The 22,190-nt window shown below is 44.3% G+C and overlaps 1 protein-coding gene across 2 annotated transcripts in view; it reads left to right on the top strand.

Annotated features, from left to right (window-relative positions):
* Positions 1–22,190, top strand: part of LOC121549743 (nuclear receptor coactivator 2) — a 226,950-nt gene that overhangs the window by 60,750 nt on the left and 144,010 nt on the right. The window lies entirely within an intron of this gene.

The raw sequence follows: 22,190 nt of genomic DNA, 5'->3' as shown, positions 1-22,190 counted from the left end.
GACCAACAGACATACAGGGCTGATGATACACTGTATCAATTATTCATATAGAGGCAGACAGGGCTGATGATACACTGTATCAATTATTCATATAGAGGCAGACAGGGCTGATGATACACTGTATCAATTATTCATATAGAGACATACAGGGCTGATGATACACTGTATCAATTATTCATATAGAGACAGACAGGGCTGATGATACACTGTATCAATTATTCATATAGAGACATACAGGGCTGATGATACACTGTATCAATTATTCATATAGAGACATATAGGGCTGATGATACACTGTATCAATTATTCATATAGAGACATACAGGGCTGATGATACACTGTATCAATTATTCATATAGAGACAGACAGGGCTGATGATACACTGTATCCATTATTCATATAGAGACATACAGGGCTGATGATACACTGTATCAATTATTCATATAGAGACAGACAGGGCTGATGATACACTGTATCAATTATTCATATAGAGACAGACAGGGCTGATGATACACTGTATCAATTATTCATATAGAGACAGACAGGGCTGATGATACACTGTATCAATTATTCATATAGAGACAGACAGGGCTGATGATACACTGTATCAATTATTCATATAGAGACATACAGGGCTGATGATACACTATCAATTATTCATATAGAGAAAGACAGGCTGATGATACACTGATACACTGTATCAATTATTCATATAGAGACAGACAGGGCTGATGATACACTGTATCAATTATTCATATAGAGACAGACAGGGCTGATGATACACTGTATCAATTATTCATATAGAGACATACAGGGCTGATGATACACTGATACACTGTATCAATTATTCATATAGAGACAGACAGGGCTGATGATACACTGTATCAATTATTCATATAGAGACAGACAGGGCTGATGATACACTGTATCAATTATTCATATAGAGACAGACAGGGCTGATGATACACTGTATCAATTATTCATATAGAGACAGAAAGGGCTGATGATACACTGTATCAATTATTCATATAGAGACATACAGGGCTGATGATACACTGATACACTGTATCAATTATTCATATAGAGACAGACAGGGCTGATGATACACTGATACACTGTATCAATTATTCATATAGAGACAGACAGGGCTGATGATACACTGATACACTGTATCAATTATTCATATAGAGACAGACAGGGCTGATGATACACTGTATCAATTATTCATATAGAGACAGACAGGGCTGATGATACACTGTATCAATTATTCATATAGAGACAGACAGGGCTGATGATACACTGTATCAATTATTCATATAGAGGCAGACAGGGCTGATGATACACTGTATCAATTATTCATATAGAGACAGACAGGGCTGATGATACACTGTGTATCAATTATTCATATAGAGACAGACAGGGCTGATGATACACTGTATCAATTATTCATATAGAGACAGACAGGGCTGATGATACACTGTATCAATTATTCATATAGAGACAGACAGGGCTGATGATACACTGTATCAATTATTCATATAGAGACATACAGGGCTGATGATACACTGTATCAATTATTCATATAGAGACAGACAGGGCTGATGATACACTGTATCAATTATTCATATAGAGACAGACAGGGCTGATGATACACTGTATCAATTATTCATATAGAGACATACAGGGCTGATGATACACTGACACTGTATCAATTATTCATATAGAGACAGACAGGGCTGATGATACACTGTATCAATTATTCATATAGAGACAGACAGGGCTGATGATACACTGTATCAATTATTCATATAGAGACAGACAGGCTGATGATACACTGTATCAATTATTCATATAGAGACAGACAGGGCTGATGATACACTGTATCAATTATTCATATAGAGACAGACAGGCTGATGATACACTGATACACTGTATCAATTATTCATATAGAGACAGACAGGGCTGATGATACACTGATACACTGTATCAATTATTCATATAGAGACAGACAGGGCTGATGATACACTGATACACTGTATCAATTATTCATATAGAGACAGACAGGCTGATGATACACTCTATCAATTATTCATATAGAGACAGACAGGGCTGATGATACACTGATACACTGTATCAATTATTCATATAGAGACAGACAGGGCTGATGATACACTGATACACTGTATCAATTATTCATATAGAGACAGACAGGGCTGATGATACACTGATACACTGTATCAATTATTCATATAGAGACAGACAGGGCTGATGATACACTGATACACTGTATCAATTATTCATATAGAGACAGACAGGGCTGATGATACACTGATACACTGTATCAATTATTCATATAGAGACAGACAGGCTGATGATACACTGTATCAATTATTCATATAGAGACAGACAGGGCTGATGATACACTGATACACTGTATCAATTATTCATATAGAGACAGACAGGCTGATGATACACTGTATCAATTATTCATATAGAGACATACAGGGCTGATGATAAACTGATACACTGTATCAATTATTCATATAGAGACAGACAGGGCTGATGATACACTGTATCAATTATTCATATAGAGACAGACAGGGCTGATGATACACTGTATCAATTATTCATATAGAGACAGACAGGCTGATGATACACTGATACACTGTATCAATTATTCATATAGAGACAGACAGGGCTGATGATACACTGATACACTGTATCAATTATTCATATAGAGACAGACAGGGCTGATGATACACTGATACACTGTATCAATTATTCATATAGAGACAGACAGGCTGATGATACACTGTATCAATTATTCATATAGAGACAGACAGGGCTGATGATACACTGTATCAATTATTCATATAGAGACAGACAGGCTGATGATACACTGATACACTGTATCAATTATTCATATAGAGACAGACAGGGATGATGATACACTGTATCAATTATTCATATAGAGACAGACAGGGCTGATGATACACTGTATCAATTATTCATATAGAGACATACAGGGCTGATGATACACTGATACACTGTATCAATTATTCATATAGAGACAGACAGGGCTGATGATACACTGATACACTGTATCAATTATTCATATAGAGGCAGACAGGCTGATGATACACTGTATCAATTATTCATATAGAGACAGACAGGGCTGATGATACACTGTATCAATTATTCATATAGAGACAGACAGGGCTGATGATACACTGTATCAATTATTCATATAGAGACAGACAGGGCTGATGATACACTGTATCAATTATTCATATAGAGACAGACAGGGCTGATGATACACTGTATCAATTATTCATATAGAGGCATACAGGGCTGATGATACACTGTATCAATTATTCATATAGAGACAGACAGGGCTGATGATACACTGTATCAATTATTCATATAGAGACAGACAGGGCTGATGATACACTGTATCAATTATTCATATAGAGGCAGACAGGGCTGATGATACACTGATACACTGATACACTGTATCAATTATTTATATAGGAGGGAAGAGGAGATGAGAGAGAGAGAGAGAGCTGTCCAACCCTCTACAGCCAATCAACCTCTAGACCAGTGGTTCCCAAACTGAGTCTAGAGGGGGTCAGAGGGGGCAGTCCCCTCTGCTTAGTCATTTAGCAGACACTCTTATCCAGAGCCTTACAGTTAGTGAGTGAATACATTTTTCATCCCAAATGACACCATATTCCCATAGTCCTATGGGCCCTGGTCAAGAGTAGTGAACTATATAGGGAATAGGGTGCCATTTGGGACACAGTCAATGGTCTCATCAACAGAGGAACAGTCCTGGCTACATTAGAGAACCTATGAGCCCTGGTCAGAGGAACAGTCCTGGCTACATTAGAGAACCTATGAGCCCTGGTCAGAGGAACAGTCCCTGGCTACATTAGAGAACCTATGAGCCCTGGTCAGAGGAACAGTCCCTGGCTACATTAGAGAACCTATGAGCCCTGGTCAGAGGAACAGTCCCTGGCTACATTAGAGAACCTATGAGCCCTGGTCAGAGGAACAGTCCTGGCTACATTAGATAACCTATGAGCCCTGGTCAGAGGAACAGTCCTGGCTACATTAGAGAACCTATGAGCCCTGGTCAGAGGAACAGTCCTGGCTACATTAGAGAACCTATGAGCCCTGGTCAGAGGAACAGTCCTGGCTACATTAGAGAACCTATGAGCCCTGGTCAGAGGAACAGTCCCTGGCTACATTAGAGAACCTATGAGCCCTGGTCAGAGGAACAGTCCCTGGCTACATTAGAGACCAGAGAGGGAGAAGGAGATCAAAACCACACAGTAAATGTTCTAGGCATCTACTTAACCTTGTTTAACAGCAGCGCAGAGAGAGAGAGAGAGAGAGAGAGCTGAGGGGTCAGCTGGCAGGTCAACGGAAGCTTAACATCATTACCACATCAGAACAGCCTATGACATCACTAACAGCCTGCAGTTTATTGGCTGTCGGTTCACAGTTCGTCAGGGCACCAGGTCAGGGCCTGTGTAACACAGAATTATATATAGTGATTTAATAGGATCTCTGTGGGATGTCCGGTCTTTCCTTAGCACATTGAGGAATGGCTGAGGGATAATATGACATGCTCAGGGGTCAACTAGAATAATAACACCTCTTCAGTCAACTGACGAGAACACAGAGAAATATGACAGACAGTCTGACAGTCTCACAGACACACACAGTCACACTTAGTCACACACAGACACACACAGACACACTCAGACACACACAGACACAGCACAGTCACACACAGACACACACAGACACACTCAGACACACACAGTCACACTTAGTCACACACAGACACACACAGACACACTCAGACACACACAGACACACACAGACACACACAGACACACACAGACACACTCAGGCACAGTCAGACAGTCAAGTGTGAGGTGTGAAATGGAAATGTGTTTTTTTGCATATCCCAACTCCCCCTGAGACACCCTCGGAGAGTCGGGTCAGGGCCAGGGATCAGCCATTATTGACGGCGTCCCTTGAGCAATTAGGGTTAAGTGCCTTGCTCAAGGGCAGATCAACAGATTTTGTCGGCTTGGGGATTTGAACTAGCAACTTTTGGGTTACTGGCCCAACTCTCTTAACCGCAAGGCTACCTGCCGCGTGTGTGTGTGTGTGTGTGTGTGTGTGTGTGTGTGTGTGTGTCCAGCGCTAGCTTGGTGAGAGATGCTCAGAATGCAGGGAGAACTCTAGAACCCATGGGCGAGGGCAACACCATTAAAACACTGCCTCCTTAATAATCATGTTTGACAACTTCCCAACAGTTCTGTTCCCCTTCAGTTCAGCTGCCATAACACAGAGAGACAGAGCTTTGAGTGTATACTGCTGGAGGGGTGTGTGTGTGTGTGTTGTGATGAGCGAGCGAGTGGCGTGTGTGTGTGTGTGTGTGTGTGGAGGGTCTTCAAAACACTGAATCACTTGTTCCAGTCATACGGCAACGCAGCCTCTCGGTGCCCGAACGTCCCAAATGCCACCCCTTTTCCCCTTTATAGTGCACTACCATATGTAGGGAATTGGGTGCCATTTGAGACAAAGCCAGAGTCTGCCAGGGGGGCATGTGCCAGCGTAGCATGCCTATAATCATGTGGGTTAGTGGGCTTAGGTCTACAGAGACACACCCTGTCCCGTTGGGGCTCCACTAGCCTGTATGGGGCATGACTCTGCATTCATCTACAGGAAACATGAAACACTAGTTAGAGTTAGAAGCGAGACGCGTTTACTTTGCAGTCTTACTCTACTGTAATAAGATCCTTCTAGGAAAAAAATGGCTTCATCCCAAATAGCACCCTATTCCCTATATAGTGCGCTACTTTTGCCCATAGGTCTTTGGTCACAAGTAGTGCACTATATAGGGAATAGGGTGCAATTTGGGACACAGTCCTCTACACTGTAAAACTGTATTGCTGGGTTTTTATTGAACAATGTTGCAGCCACGTCACGATGACCCCAAATGGCTTCTTCTGCTCCATATGGGGAGCCAATCGGGAGGGATTTGTGGGAAATTGCATCATTGGTCACGTGTTAGCTGGGCCTGTCTTTCTCTCCTGTCCTTTCCCCTCCCCCTGGCTGTGTCCCAAATGGCACCCTATTTACAATTTAGTGCACTACTTTTGACCAGAGCTGATAACCAGGGTTTCCATGGACCCTCTGCACCAGATGCTTTGTTAACTGTCTGGGGGCCGTCTCTCGAATGGCACCCTATCCCCTATATAGTGCACTACTGTTGACCAGAGAATGGCACCCTATCCCCTATATAGTGCACTACTGTTGACCAGAGAATGGCACCCTATTCCCTATATAGTGCACTACTGTTGACCAGAGAACTATGGGACTACGTATCCTGGGTGTGGAAGGAAGGAGTGGGGAGAGGGGACTATATAGTATAACGGTATCTAGGCGTAGGGAGACTAATATACGAGAGACGGAGAGAGACGGAGACAGGCGGAGACAGACGGAGACAGACGGAGAGAGACGGAGAGAGACAGAGACAGACGGAGACAGACAGATGCACCTTTCAAACCAAGACGTTTTTCCGACAACTTTTTCCGCCTTTTCTTTATTAAATGTTTACATTTTTAGTCATTTAGCAGACACTCTTATCCAGAGCGACTTACAGTTAGTGAGTGCATAATTTATTTTTATTTTTCATACTGGCCCCCCGTGGGAATCGAACCCACAACCCTGCCGTTGCAAGCGCCATGCTCTACCAACTGAGCTACACGGGGCCCTTTATATCTGAAAGGTGTTGCCAGGATAAAAACGCGAAACTTTATTGACGGTAACCGACCTAGTCATGACTGCGGTAAAGTTCTGTCTACGGCTTAATATGAAATGTAGCCGTAATGCTGAGGCGCCGTTGGCACGCACTACGCTCTTAATGGTTGCTAGGCAGCGTCAGTTAACCGTCCTCCTGCCAGTTCCAAACTTTTAGAGGCGTGTCTCTTCTCCCATCTCTTTGCATAGTCCACCACTAAGCATTCACTGTTTTCTAACCACATCTGGATGGATCCATAAAGAATGACTGTGGGAATAAATATCACTGAATGATGAAACTATTGTAATAAAGTAGTCTAATGCAATTGAAGGCAACAAATTGTTGCTTAATGAAACTCCCAAAGTCATCCAATCATTTTAATAAATTTGAAGCAATAGCCTTACCCGTGCGTGGTCAACTAGTTTATAATTTCAGCGTAATTTTGATTGGGACAGCGCCATCGCGCTGCTTTGACACAAGCGTGGGGTCTTGATAAATCAATCAATGTCCGATTTTTATTTTCACTGAATCTCCATTTGGATATATTGGTTAGGCTACAATTAGGCTGTGGAAATGTTAGCTTCCTTCTTTTCACTCTTTTATCACAGCCATTAAACTCTGTAACTGTTTTAAAGTCACCACCACAAGCATGGGGACTCATCTTCATAAATCTATCAATGTCAGATTTTTTATTTTGACTGATTTTATTCGTTTTATTGAGAAAAACACCAGAGGGCTACACACCGTTGACAGGTCTTCATTACAAATAAAGGTGTCATGCACAGAGGGGGCACAGAGGCATGTACTCCCTCAGATTTCTTGTTAAAAAAATAAAAGAATAAAACATATTTGTCTAATTGTTTTGTTGTTTCTCTGTAATACTGCCAGCCACCTAGCAATTGTATGAAGTTGGCTTTAGCTAGCCCAGATAGGTTCCCAATCTCCCAACCTTGTAACTAGCTACCAATAAGCCATTTCAGGCTATAAATCACGTTAGAGTAGCTAACTTCTCTAACTGTCTTAGCTGGCATGACTGCTGGCAAGATTGGTAGACTTTAGAAAAGCAAGCAATAACTAAATGTACTGAATAAGACTCACATTTCTTTCAATCTTTTACCCAGATTTTAGCAGCGATGCAGAGAAGCATATTTAGTTTCTTTAACAAAAAGAACCACCAGTCAGGAGACAGTTCAAGAGGTATGCTTAGACATGCAGAAAAATAAACATAATTTCTACATAGAATTAAGCAGAATGATTATGGCTCTAGATTCCAGGAAATCCTCACATACTTTGTGCCCCATCAGAATTTGGAGGTGTTTGACGCCCCTGATTACACCAGTAACACCAGTTTTTCCTTAAAACCTTTAATGATTGCCTCTAAATACAGTCTCTTTTCCATCTTCATAGTAAACTGTTCCTTATTCACCCACACACACACAACCATAGTTGTCATTTATAGATATAGGATGAGATTATCATAACCCCTGTTCTTAGCATATCCAGAAGGGGATGGAAAAATGTCTGACCTGGTCTCAGTGTTTAGAGGCAATGTCTACCCATTTGTAGATTTGGGCCCGGTTTCCCGATAGCGATGGAACTTAGGCCTACGGCTGTTTTTAACGTTGCATCTTTTCTACAACGGCCAAAGATGTAACATGCGTTTCCCAAAACACCACACAGAGAGAACGGTCACAAAGTGCGTCATTGGAGCACGTGTCGATACTGATGGGATCGAAAGAAAGGGAGTGCTGGTCTCGGATCAGATCTCCATTAAAATCTTTCCTTATAATTATTTCACAATACTGATGACGGATCAGCTCGTTTTACCACCTACGTCTGCAAATATTGAGTCCGCTTATTATAATGCTTACCCAATAACAATGCACAAAATCACCAGTTTGGCACATCATTGCGCACATGTTCGTGATCCTCTGTAGCTCAACTGGTAGAGCACGGCGCTTGTAACGCCAAGGTAGTGGGTTCGATCCCCGGCACCACCCATACACAAAAATGTATGCATGCATGACTGTAAGTCGCTTTGGATAAAAGCGTCTGCTAAATGGCATATTATTATTATATTATATTATATTATTACAAATGTTCTTAAACTCTCAACAGCAAGCAGCACAGTGGGGAGTATTTGACTCTGCTCTTCTTGAGTGTCATATTTAAAGCCCTAAAAAAACTCAGAAGGCCTGTTCCAAGTAGCATGGTTGGGATCACTTCCAGTCAATTTGGGACATTTATTGAAAACTGAGCAGTTTTTATTACATTAACTGATTAAATCAATTTCCAACATTGACTGCAGGGTCATTGTTCCATTTCATGACACCCACCATCTCAGATTGTTCTGAAATCATTTATGTAGTTAGAAACAGATACAGTGGGGGAAAAAAGTGTTTAGTCAGCCACCAATTGTGCAAGTTCTCCCACTTAAAAAGATGAGAGAGGCCTGTAATTTTCATCATAGGTACACGTCAACTATGACAGACAAATTGAGAAAAAAATATCCAGAAAATCACATTGTAGGATTTTTAATGATTTTATTTGCAAATTATGGTGGAAAATAAGTATTTGGTCAATAACAAAAGTTTCTCAATACTTTGTTATATACCCTTTGTTGGCAATGACACAGGTCAAACGTTTTCTGTAAGTCTTCACAAGGTTTTCACACACTGTTGCTGGTATTTTGGCCCATTCCTCCATGCAGATCTCCTCTAGAGCAGTGATGTTTTGGGGGCTGTCGCTGGGCAACACGGACTTTCAACTCCCTCCAAAGATTTTCTATGGGGTTGAGATCTGGAGACTGGCTAGGCCGCTCCAGGACCTTGAAATGCTTCTTACGAAGCCACTCCTTCGTTGCCCGGGCGGTGTGTTTGGGATCATTGTCATGCTGAAAGACCCAGCCACATTTCATCTTCAATGCCCTTGCTGATGGAAGGAGGTTTTCACTCAAAATCTCACGATACATGGCCCCATTCATTCTTTCCTTTACACGGATCAGTCGTCCTGGTCCCTTTGCAGAAAAACAGCCCCAAAGCATGATGTTTCCACCCCCATGCTTCACAGTAGGTATGGTGTTCTTTGGATGCAACTCAGCATTCTTTGTCCTCCAAACACAACGAGTTGAGTTTTTACCAAAAAGTTATATTTTGGTTTCATCTGACCATATGACATTCTCCCAATCCTCTTCTGGATCATCCAAATGCACTCTAGCAAACTTCAGACGGGCCTGGACATGTACTGGCTTAAGCAGGGGGACACGTCTGGGACTGCAGGATTTGAGTCCCTGGCGGCGTAGTGTGTTACTGATGGTAGGCTTTGTTACTTTGGTCCCAGCTCTCTGCAGGTCATTCACTAGGTCCCCCGTGTGGTTCTGGGATTTTTGCTCACCGTTCTTGTGATCATTTTGACCCCACGGGGTGAGATCTTGCGTGGAGCCCCAGATCGAGGGAGATTATCAGTGGTCTTGTATGTCTTCCATTTCCTAATAATTGCTCCCACAGTTGATTTCTTCAAACCAAGCTGCTTACCTATTGCAGATTCAGTCTTCCCAGCCTGGTGCAGGTCTACAATTTTGTTTCTGGTGTCCTTTGACAGCTCTTTGGTCTTGGCCATAGTGGAGTTTGTAGTGTGACTGTTTGAGGTTGTGGACAGGTGTCTTTTATACTAATAACAAGTTCAAACAGGTGCCATTAATACAGGTATTTTTTATTTTTTATTTTTTTATTTCACCTTTATTTAACCAGGTAAGCCAGTTGAGAACAGGTTCTCATTTACAACTGCGACTTGGCCAAGATAAAGCAAAGTAGTGCAATAAAAAACAACACAGAGTTACATATGGGGTAAAAAACATAAAGTCAGAAATACAACAGAAAATATATATACAGTGTGTGCAAATGTAGCAAGTTATGGAGGTAAGGCAATAAATAGGCTATAGTGCAGAATAATTACAATAGTATTAACACTGGAATGCTAGATGTGCAAGAGATTATGTGCAAATAGAGATACTGGGGTGCAAAAGAGCAAAATAAATAACAATATAGGGATGAGGTAGTTGGGTGGGCTAATTTCAGATGGGCTGTGTACAGGTGCAGTGATCGGTAAGGTGCTCTGACAACTGATGCTTAAAGTTATTGAGGGAGATAAGAGTCTCCAGCTTCAGAGATTTTTGCAATTCGTTCCAGTCATTGGCAGCAGAGAACTGGAAGGAATGGCGGCCAAAGGAGGTGTTGGCTTTGGGAATGACCAGTGAGATATACCTGCTGGAGCGCAGACTACGGGTGGGTGCTGCTATGGTGACCAATGAGCTAAGATAAGGCGGGGATTTGCCTAGCAGTGATTTATAGATGGCCTGGAGCCAGTGGGTTTGACTGACGAACATGTAGTGAGGACCAGCCAACAAGAGCGTACAGGTCACAGTGGTGGGTAGTGTATGGGGCTTTGGAGACAAAACGGATGGCACTGTGATAGACTACATCCAATTTGCTGAGTAGAGTGTTGGAGGCTATTTTGTAAATGACATCGCCGAAGTCAAGGATCGGTAGGATAGTCAGTTTTACGAGGGCATGTTTGGCAGCATGAGTGAAGGAGGCTTTGTTGCGAAATAGGAAGCAGATTCTAGATTTAACTTTGGATTGGAGATTCTTTATGTGAGTCTGGAAGTTGAGTTTACAGTCTAACCAGACACCTAGGTATTTGTAGTTGTCCACATACTCTAGGTCAGACCCGTCGAGAGTGGTGATTCTAGTCGGGTGGGCGGGTGCCAGCAGCGTTCGATTGAAAAGCATGCATTTAGTTTTACTAGTGTTTAAGAGCAGTTGGAGGCTACTGAAGGATTGTTGTATGGCATTGAAGCTCGTTTGGAGGTTTGTTAACACAGTGTCCAATGAAGGGCCAGATGTATACAAAATGGTGTCGTCTGCGTAGAGGTGGATCTGAGAGTCACCAGCAGCAAGAGCGACATCATTGATATACACGGAGAAAAGTGTCGGCCCAAGAATTGAACCCTGTGGCACCCCCATAGAGACTGCCATAGGTCCAGACAACAGGCCCTCCGATTTGACACACTGAACTCTATCTGAGAAGTAGTTGGTGAACCAGGCGAGGCAGTCATTTGAGAAACCAAGGCTATTTAGTCTGCCAATAAGAATGCGGTGATTGACAGAGTCGAAAGCCTTGGCCAGGTCGATGAAGACGGCTGCACAGTACTGTCTATTATCAATCGCGGTTATAATATCGTTTAGGACCTTGAGCGTGGCTGAAGTGCACCCGTGACCAGCTCGGAAACCGGATTGCATAGCGGAGAAGGTACGGTGGTATTCGAAATGGTCGATGATCTGTTTGTTAACTTGGCTTTCGAATACTTTCGAAAGGCAGGGCAGGATGGATATAGGTCTGTAGCAATTTGGATCTAGAGTGTCACCCCCCTTTGAAGAGGGGGATGACCGCGGCAGCTTTCCAATCTCTGGGGATCTCAGACTTTATGAAAGAGAGGTTGAACAGACTAGTAATAGGGGGTAGCGACAATTTCGGCGGCTAGTTTTAGAAAGAAAGGGTCCAGATTGTCTAGCCCAGCTGATTTGTAGGGGTCCAGATTTTGCAGCGCTTTCAAAACATCAGCTGTCTGAATTTGTGTGAAGGAGAAGCGGGGGGGCATGGGCAAGTTGCAGCAGAGGGTGCAGAGTTGGTGGCCGGGTTAGTGGTAGCCAGATGGAAAGCATGGCCAGCTGTAGCAAAATGCTTGTTGAAATTCTCGATTATTGTAGATTTATCGGTGGTGATAGTGTTTCCTAGCCTCAGTGCAGTGGGCAGCTGGGAGGAAGTGCTCTTATTCTCCATGGACTTTACAGTGTCCCAAAACTTTTTGGAGTTAGTGCTACAGGATGCAAATTTCTGTTTGAAAAAGTTAGCCTTTGCTTTCCTGACTGCTTGTGTATATTGGTTCCTAACTTCCCTGAAAAGTTGCATATCGCGGGGGCTATTTGATGCTAATGCTGTACGCCACAGGATGTTTTTGTGCTGGTCAAGGGCAGTCAAGTCTGAGGAGAACCAGGGGCTATATCGGTTCTTAGTTCTGTATTTTTGAATGGGGCATGTTTATTTAAGATTGAGAGGAAATTACTTTTAAGGAACAACCAGGCATCCTCTACTGACGGAATGAGATCTATATCCATCCAGGATACCTGGGCCAGGTCAATTAGGAAGGCCTCCTCGCTAAAGTGTTTTAGGGAGCGTTTGACAGTGATGAGGGGTGGTCGTTTGACCGCGGACCCGTTACGGACGCAGGCAATAAGGCAGTGATCGCTGAGATCCTGGTTGAAGACAGCTGAGGTGTATTTAGAGGGTATGTTAGTCAGGATGATATCTATGAGGGTACCCATGTTTACGGATTTAGGGTTGTACCTGGTAGGTTCGTTGATAATTTGCGTGAGGTTGAGGGCATCTAGCTTGGATTGTAGGATGGCTGGGGTATTAAGCATATCCCAATTTAGGTCACCAAGCAGTACAAACTCTGAGGATAAATGGGGGGCAATCAATTCACATATTGTGTCCAGGGCACAGCTGGGGGCTGAGGGGGTCTGTAGCAAGCGGCAACAGTGAGAGACTTATTTCTGGAAAGGTGGATTTTTAGAAGTAGAAGCTCAAACTGTTTGGGCACAGACCTGGATAGTAGGATGGAGCTCTGCAGGCTATCTCTACAGTAGATTGCAACTCCACCCCCTTTGGCAGTTCTATCTAGACGGAAAATGTTATAGTTGGGGATGGAAATTTCAGAATTTTTGGTGGCCTTCCTGAGCCAGGATTCAGACACTGCTAGAACATCAGGGTTGGCAGAGTGTGATTAACGCAGTGAATAACTCAAACTTAGGAAGTAGACTTCTGATATTTATGTGCAAGAAACCAAGACTTTTGCGATTACAGAAGTCATCAAATGATAGCGCCTGGGGTGTAGGAGTGATACTGAGGGCTGCAGGGCCTGGGTTAGCCTCTACATCACCAGAGGAACAGAGGAGGACTAGAATAAGGATACGGCTAAAGGCTTTAAGAACTGGTCTTCTAGTGCGTTGGGTACATAGAATAAAGGGGGCAGATTTCCGGGTGTTATAGAAAAGATTCAGGGCATTATGTACAGACAAGGATATGGAAGGATATGAGTAAAGTGGAGGTAAACCTAAGCGTTGGGTAACAATGAAAGAGATAGCATCGCTGGAGGCATCAATTGAGTCGGTCTCCGTGTGTATAGGGGGAGGGGCAAAGGAGCTATCTAAGGCAGGTTTAGCTAGGCTGGGGGGTCTACAGTGATATAGTACAATTAGAAATAACCGAAAAAACAATAAACTAACCATGTTTGGGCTGAGGCTAAACATAAACAGGATGTAGTACCGTAAAAAGGAACAGTCCAGCAGATATCAGCTGTAACGAGTGGAGGACAGAGGAGCCTCTTAAAGAAGAAGTTACAGGTCTGTGAGAGCCAGAAATCTTGCTTGTTTGTAGGTGACCAAATACTTATTTTCCACCATAATTTGCAAATAAATTCATTAAAAATCCTACAATGTGATTTTCTGGATTTTTTTGTCTCAATTTGTCTGTCATAGTTGACGTGTACCTATGATGAAAATTACAGGCCTCTCTCATCTTTTTAAGTGGGAGAACTTGCACAATTGGTGGCTGACTAAATACTTTTTTTCCCCCACTGTACAATTAGCATTCCTGCAACATTATGTTGTTGAAATATAATTAGATCTCTGAGAAATAAAGCTAAAATAATGTTGCTAATCTTATCTGTTGCTTCTACAGAACAATCTGAAATGGTGGGTGTCAAAATCTTATTTCTTGTGCTTTTTGAGGTGGAACGACCCTGAAGTAAGATTTGTTTTGACTCCAATGGTCATCAAGTCCAACCCCCTGTCTGTGTAAGGCCTAACGGGTAGCTGAGTGATTCAGGCTCTGTGACAGTCCTGGCAGCAGTGTGTGTGTGTGTGTGTGTGTGTGGTTGTTGAGATTACACAAGGTGTTAAACAACTTGTGTCCCAGCTAAGTGGAGGAACTACTAGGTCTAGGTACTCTCCTTACAACTCCCTTCATCTCTGTCTGCTCTCTCCCATTGGTCTCCCTTCCTCTCTGTCTGCTCTCTCCCATTGGTCTCCCTTCCTCTCTGTCTGCTCTCTCCCATTGGTCTCCCTTCCTCTCTGTCTGCTCTCTCCCATTGGTCTCCCTTCCTCTCTGTCTGCTCTCTCCCATTGGTCTCTCTTCCTCTCTGTCTGCTCTCTCCCATTGGTCTCCCTTCCTCTCTGTCTGCTCTCTCCCATTGGTCTCTCTTCCTCTCTGTCTGCTCTCTCCCATTGGTCTCCCTTCCTCTCTGTCTGCTCTCTCCCATTGGTCTCCCTTCCTCTCTGTCTGCTCTCTCCCATTGGTCTCCCTTCCTCTCTGTCTGCTCTCTCCCATTGGTCTCCCTTCATCTCTGTCTGGTCTCCCATTGGTCTCCCTTCCTCTCTGTCTGCTCTCTCCCATTGGTCTCCCTTCCTCTCTGTCTGCTCTCTCCCATTGGTCTCTCTTCATCTCTGTCTGCTCTCTCCCATTGGTGTCTCTTCCTCTCTGTCTGCTCTCTCCCACTGGTGTCTCTTCCTCTCTGTCTGCTCTCTCCCATTGGTCTCCCTTCCTCTCTGTCTGCTCTCTCCCATTGGTCTCTCTTCCTCTCTGTCTGCTCTCTCCCATTGGTCTCCCTTCCTCTCTGTCTGCTCTCTCCCATTGGTCTCTCTTCCTCTCTGTCTGCTCTCTCCCATTGGTCTCCCTTCCTCTCTGTCTGCTCTCTCCCATTGGTGTCCCTTCCTCTCTGTCTGCTCTCTCCCATTGGTCTCCCTTCCTCTCTGTCTGCTCTCTCCCATTGGTCTCCCTTCCTCTCTGTCTGCTCTCTCCCATTGGTCTCCCTTCCTCTCTGTCTGCTCTCTCCCATTGGTCTCTCTTCATCTCTGTCTGCTCTCTCCCATTGGTCTCTCTTCCTCTCTGTCTGCTCTCTCCCATTGGTCTCCCTTCCTCTCTGTCTGGTCTCCCATTGGTCTCCCTTCCTCTCTGTCTGCTCTCTCCCATTGGTCTCCCTTCCTCTCTGTCTGCTCTCTCCCATTGGTCTCTCTTCCTCTCTGTCTGCTCTCTCCCACTGGTCTCTCTTCCTCTCTGTCTGCTCTCTTTCTCCCTCTCTGGTCTGGTGTGACAGATTTGAGGGCAGTCCCAACACTGGGCCCAGGAACCTCGTCACACCTGCAGCCAATCAGATGGGACAAAGACATGGAGGAAATTTCTTCAGAGGAGAGTGAGAGAAAGTCTACTTCCCTTGCTTTGGCAATGTTAACATACGTTTCCCATGCCAATAAAGCCCTTAAATTGAAATTGAATTGAATTTAAATTGAATTGAAATTGAATTGAAAGAGAGAGAGAGAGATAACTGGTACGGAGACTCAGCTTACAAACACAAACAGACCCCACAGAGCCCCAGGACAGCAACACAGTTAGACCCAACCAAATCATGAGAAAACAGTAGTGCACTACATTAGGGAATAGGGTGTCTTTTGATACGCAGCCAAACGTCTCCTCTATTACAGCTTATTCCCATTGATGATAGAAAGATGCTATCATCTACTAGCAGAATGATCCAGAATTTATTTTTTAATTTATTTTATCTTTATTTAACTAGGCAAGTCAGTTAAGAACAAATTCTTATTTACAATGACGGCCTACACCGGCCAAACCCGGACGACCCTGGGCCAATTGTGCGCCGCCCTATGGGACTCCCAATCACGACCGGGTTGTGATACAGCCTGGAATCGAACCAGGGGGTCTGTAGTGACGACTCAAGCACTGAGATGCAGTGCCTTAAGACCGCTGCCTTAGACCACTGCCTTAGACCACTGCCTTAGACCACTGCCTTAGACCGCTGCCTTAGACCGCTGCCTTAGACCGCTGCCTTAGACCACTGCCTTAGACCGCTGCCTTAGACCGCTGCCTTAGACCGCTGCCTTAGACCGCTGCCTTAGACCGCTGCCTTAGACCGCTGCCTTAGACCGCTGCCTTAGACCGCTGCCTTAGACCGCTGCCTTAGACCGCTGCCTTAGACCGCTGCCTTAGACCGCTGCCTTAGACCGCTGCCTTAGACCGCTGCCTTAGACCGCTGCCTTAGACCGCTGCCTTAGACCGCTGCCTTAGACCGCTGCCTTAGACCGCTGCCTTAGACCGCTGCCTTAGACCGCTGCCTTGGACCGCTGCCTTAGACCGCTGCCTTAGACCGCTGCCTTAGACCGCTGCCTTAGACCGCTGCCTTAGACCGCTGCCTTAGACCGCTGCCTTAGACCGCTGCCTTAGACCGCTGCCTTAGACCGCTGCCTTAGACCGCTGCCTTAGACCGCTGCCTTAGACCACTGCGCCACTCGGGAGCTCAGTCTGTTACTGTAATACAGGTTCTATTGAACTTCCCTCTGACCTACCGATGTTGGGCAATTCATCCCAAAGGCATTCGATGGGGTTGAGGTCAGGTGCTCTGTGCAGGCCAGTCAAGTTCTTCCACACCGATCTCGACAAACCATTTCTGTATGGACCTCACTTTGTGCACAGGGTATCGTCATGCTGAAAGGGCCTTCCCCAAACTGTTGCCACAAAGTTGGAAGCACAGAATCGTCTAGAATGTCATTGTATGCTGTAGCGTTAAGATTTCCCTTCACTGGAACTAAGGGGCCTAGCCCGAACCATGAAAAACAACCCCAGACCATTACTCCTCCTCCACCAAACTTTACAGTTGGAACTATGCATTCGGGCAGGTAGCGTTCCCCTGGCATCCGCCAAACCCGGATTCGTCTGTCGGACTGCCAGATGGTGAAGCGTGAATCATCTCTCCAGAGAACGCGTTTCCAATGTTCCAGAGTTCAATGGCGGCGAGCTTTACACCACTCCAGCCGACGCTTGGCATTGCGCATGGTGATCTTAGGCTTGTGTGCGGCTGCTCGGCCATGGAAACCCATTTCATGAAGCTCCCGACGAACAGTTCTTGTGCTGACCTTGCTTCCAGAGGCAGTTTGGAACTCGGTAGTGAGTGCTGCGACAGAGGACAGACCATTTTTATGCGCTACGCGCTTCAGCACTCGGCGGTCCCGTTCTGTGAGCTTGTGTGGCCTACCACTTCGCGGCTGAGCCGTTGTTGCTCCTAGATGTTTTCACTTCACAACAGCACTTACAGTTGACCGGGGAAGCTGTAGCAGGGCAGAAATTTGATGAAATGTGTGCGTGTTTAGAGGTTAAGTCTCCCAGGCTATAAACCCCATCACAACTCTAATAAACCTCTAAGAATAGGCTACATGAGGTGGCCTGTACTGTAGTTTTATTTTATAGTTTAAAATGTTGTGGTTTGGTTGAATTAATTTATAATTTACAGCCCACTGCCCAAGACATATGTTCAATGTCACTGTTGTACTGTCCCATGACATGACTGCTGTATAAGATAGGCTTAAACCCTCTTCTCCCATTAGACTTATCACTCAACCTGTAGATTATTGAGTCAATGACATACGCCCTGCTGTTAATAGAAGCCCTGTGACAGAGCAGAGAACACACTAGAGGATTAGAGATGTTACATGGCCCTGTAGAGAGACTAGAGCGACTAGAGGATTAGAGATGTTATATGGCCCTGTAGAGAGACTAGAGGATTAGAGATGTTATATGGCCCTGTAGAGAGACTAGAGCGACTAGAGGATTAGAGATGTTATATGGCCCTGTAGAGAGACTAGAGGATTAGAGATGTTATATGGCCCTGTAGAGAGACTAGAGCGACTAGAGGATTAGAGATGTTATATGGCCCTGTAGAGAGACTAGAGCGACTAGAGGATTAGAGATGTTATATGGCCCTGTAGAGAGACTAGAGCGACTAGAGGATTAGAGATGTTATATGGCCCTGTAGAGAGACTAGAGTTTAAGATTAGAGATGTTATATGGCCCTGTAGAGAGACTAGAGCGACTAGAGGATTAGAGATGTTATATGGCCCTGTAGAGAGACTAGAGGATTAGAGATGTTATATGGCCCTGTAGAGAGACTAGAGCGACTAGAGGATTAGAGATGTTATATGGCCCTGTAGAGACTAGAGCGACTAGAGGATTAGAGATGTTATATGGCCCTGTAGAGAGACTAGAGCGACTAGAGGATTAGAGATGTTATATGGCCCTGTAGAGAGACTAGAGTTAGAGATGTTATATGGCCCTGTGAGAGACTAGAGCGACTAGAGGATTAGAGATGTTATATGGCCCTGTAGAGAGACTAGAGCGACTAGAGGATTAGAGATGTTATATGGCCCTGTAGAGAGACTAGAGGATTAGAGATGTTATATGGCCCTGTAGAGAGACTAGAGCGACTAGAGGATTAGAGATGTTATATGGCCCTGTAGAGAGACTAGAGCGACTAGAGGATTAGAGATGTTATATGGCCCTGTAGAGAGACTAGAGCGACTAGAGGATTAGAGATGTTATATGGCCCTGTAGAGAGACTAGAGCGACTAGAGGATTAGAGATGTTATATGGCCCTGTAGAGAGACTAGAGCGACTAGAGGATTAGAGATGTTATATGGCCCTGTAGAGAGACTAGAGCGACTAGAGGATTAGAGATGTTATATGGCCCTGTAGAGAGACTAGAGGATTAGAGATGTTATATGGCCCTGTAGAGAGACTAGAGAGACTAGAGGATTAGAGATGTTATATGGCCCTGTAGAGAGACTAGAGCGACTAGAGGATTAGAGATGTTATATGGCCCTGTAGCGAGACTAGAGGATTAGAGATGTTATATGGCCCTGTAGAGAGACTAGAGAGACTAGAGGATTAGAGATGTTATATGGCCCTGTAGAGAGACTAGAGCGACTAGAGGATTAGAGATGTTACATGGCCAGGTAGAGAGACTAGAGCGACTAGAGGATTAGAGATGTTATATGGCCCTGTAGAGAGACTAGAGCGACTAGAGGATTAGAGATGTTATATGGCCCTGTAGAGAGACTAGAGCGACTAGAGGATTAGAGATGTTATATGGCCCTGTAGAGAGACTAGAGGATTAGAGATGTTATATGGCCCTGTAGAGAGACTAGAGAGACTAGAGGATTAGAGATGTTATATGGCCCTGTAGAGAGACTAGAGCGACTAGAGGATTAGAGATGTTATATGGCCCTGTAGAGAGACTAGAGGATTAGAGATGTTATATGGCCCTGTAGAGAGACTAGAGAGACTAGAGGATTAGAGATGTTATATGGCCCTGTAGAGAGACTAGAGCGACTAGAGGATTAGAGATGTTACATGGCCAGGTAGAGAGACTAGAGCGACTAGAGGATTAGAGATGTTATATGGCCCTGTAGAGAGACTAGAGCGACTAGAGGATTAGAGATGTTATATGGCCCTGTAGAGAGACTAGAGCGACTAGAGGATTAGAGATGTTACATGGCCCTGTAGAGAGACTAGAGCGACTAGAGGATTAGAGATGTTATATGGCCCTGTAGAGAGACTAGAGCGACTAGAGGATTAGAGATGTTATATGGCCCTGTAGAGAGACTAGAGCGACTAGAGGATTAGAGATGTTATATGGCCCTGTAGAGAGACTAGAGGATTAGAGATGTTATATGGCCCTGTAGAGAGACTAGCAGAGGATTAGAGATGTTATATGGCCCTGTAGAGAGACTAGAGGATTAGAGATGTTATATGGCCCTGTAGAGAGACTAGAGCGACTAGAGGATTAGAGATGTTATATGGCCCTGTAGAGAGACTAGAGCGACTAGAGGATTAGAGATGTTATATGGCCCTGTAGAGAGACTAGAGCGACTAGAGGATTAGAGATGTTATATGGCCCTGTAGAGAGACTAGAGCGACTAGAGGATTAGAGATGTTATATGGCCCTGTAGAGAGACTAGAGCGACTAGAGGATTAGAGATGTTATATGGCCCTGTAGAGAGACTAGAGCGACTAGAGGATTAGAGATGTTATATGGCCCTGTAGAGAGACTAGAGCGACTAGAGGATTAGAGATGTTATATGGCCCTGTAGAGAACTAGAGGATTAGAGATGTTATATGGCCCTGTAGAGAGACTAGAGCGACTAGAGGATTAGAGATGTTATATGGCCCTGTAGAGAGACTAGAGCGACTAGAGGATTAGAGATGTTATATGGCCCTGTAGAGAGACTAGAGCGACTAGAGGATTAGAGATGTTATATGGCCCTGTAGAGAGACTAGAGCGACTAGAGGATTAGAGATGTTATATGGCCCTGTAGAGAGACTAGAGCGACTAGAGGATTAGAGATGTTATATGGCCCTGTAGAGAGACTAGAGGATTAGAGATGTTATATGGCCCTGTAGAGAGACTAGAGAGACTAGAGGATTAGAGATGTTATATGGCCCTGTAGAGAGACTAGAGCGACTAGAGGATTAGAGATGTTATATGGCCCTGTAGAGAGACTAGAGGATTAGAGATGTTATATGGCCCTGTAGAGAGACTAGAGAGACTAGAGGATTAGAGATGTTATATGGCCCTGTAGAGAGACTAGAGCGACTAGAGGATTAGAGATGTTACATGGCCAGGTAGAGAGACTAGAGCGACTAGAGGATTAGAGATGTTATATGGCCCTGTAGAGAGACTAGAGCGACTAGAGGATTAGAGATGTTATATGGCCCTGTAGAGAGACTAGAGCGACTAGAGGATTAGAGATGTTATATGGCCCTGTAGAGAGACTAGAGGATTAGAGATGTTATATGGCCCTGTAGAGAGACTAGAGCGACTAGAGGATTAGAGATGTTATATGGCCCTGTAGAGAGACTAGAGAGAGGATTAGAGATGTTATATGGCCCTGTGGACTAGAGAGACTAGAGGATTAGAGATGTTATATGGCCCTGTAGAGAGACTAGAGCGACTAGAGGATTAGAGATGTTATATGGCCCGGTAGAGAGACTAGAGCGACTAGAGGATTAGAGATGTTACATGGCCATGTAGAGAGACTAGAGCGACTAGAGGATTAGAGATGTTATATGGCCCTGTAGAGAGACTAGAGCGACTAGAGGATTAGAGATGTTATATGGCCCTGTAGAGAGACTAGAGCGACTAGAGGATTAGAGATGTTATATGGCCCTGTAGAGAGACTAGAGCGACTAGAGGATTAGAGATGTTATATGGCCCTGTAGAGAGACTAGAGCGACTAGAGGATTAGAGATGTTATATGGCCCTGTAGAGAGACTAGAGCTTCAACCTGTTTAACTACCAGTGTCCTGACTAGAGGATTAGAGATGTTATATGGCCCTGTAGAGAGACTAGAGGATTAGAGATGTTATATGGCCCTGTTGAGAGACTAGAGGATTAGAGATGTTA

Source organism: Coregonus clupeaformis, chromosome 34, assembly GCF_020615455.1.
Source record: "Coregonus clupeaformis isolate EN_2021a chromosome 34, ASM2061545v1, whole genome shotgun sequence".
Classification (NCBI taxonomy): Eukaryota; Metazoa; Chordata; class Actinopteri; order Salmoniformes; family Salmonidae; genus Coregonus; species Coregonus clupeaformis.
This window is presented reverse-complemented; position numbering and strand designations above follow the sequence as displayed.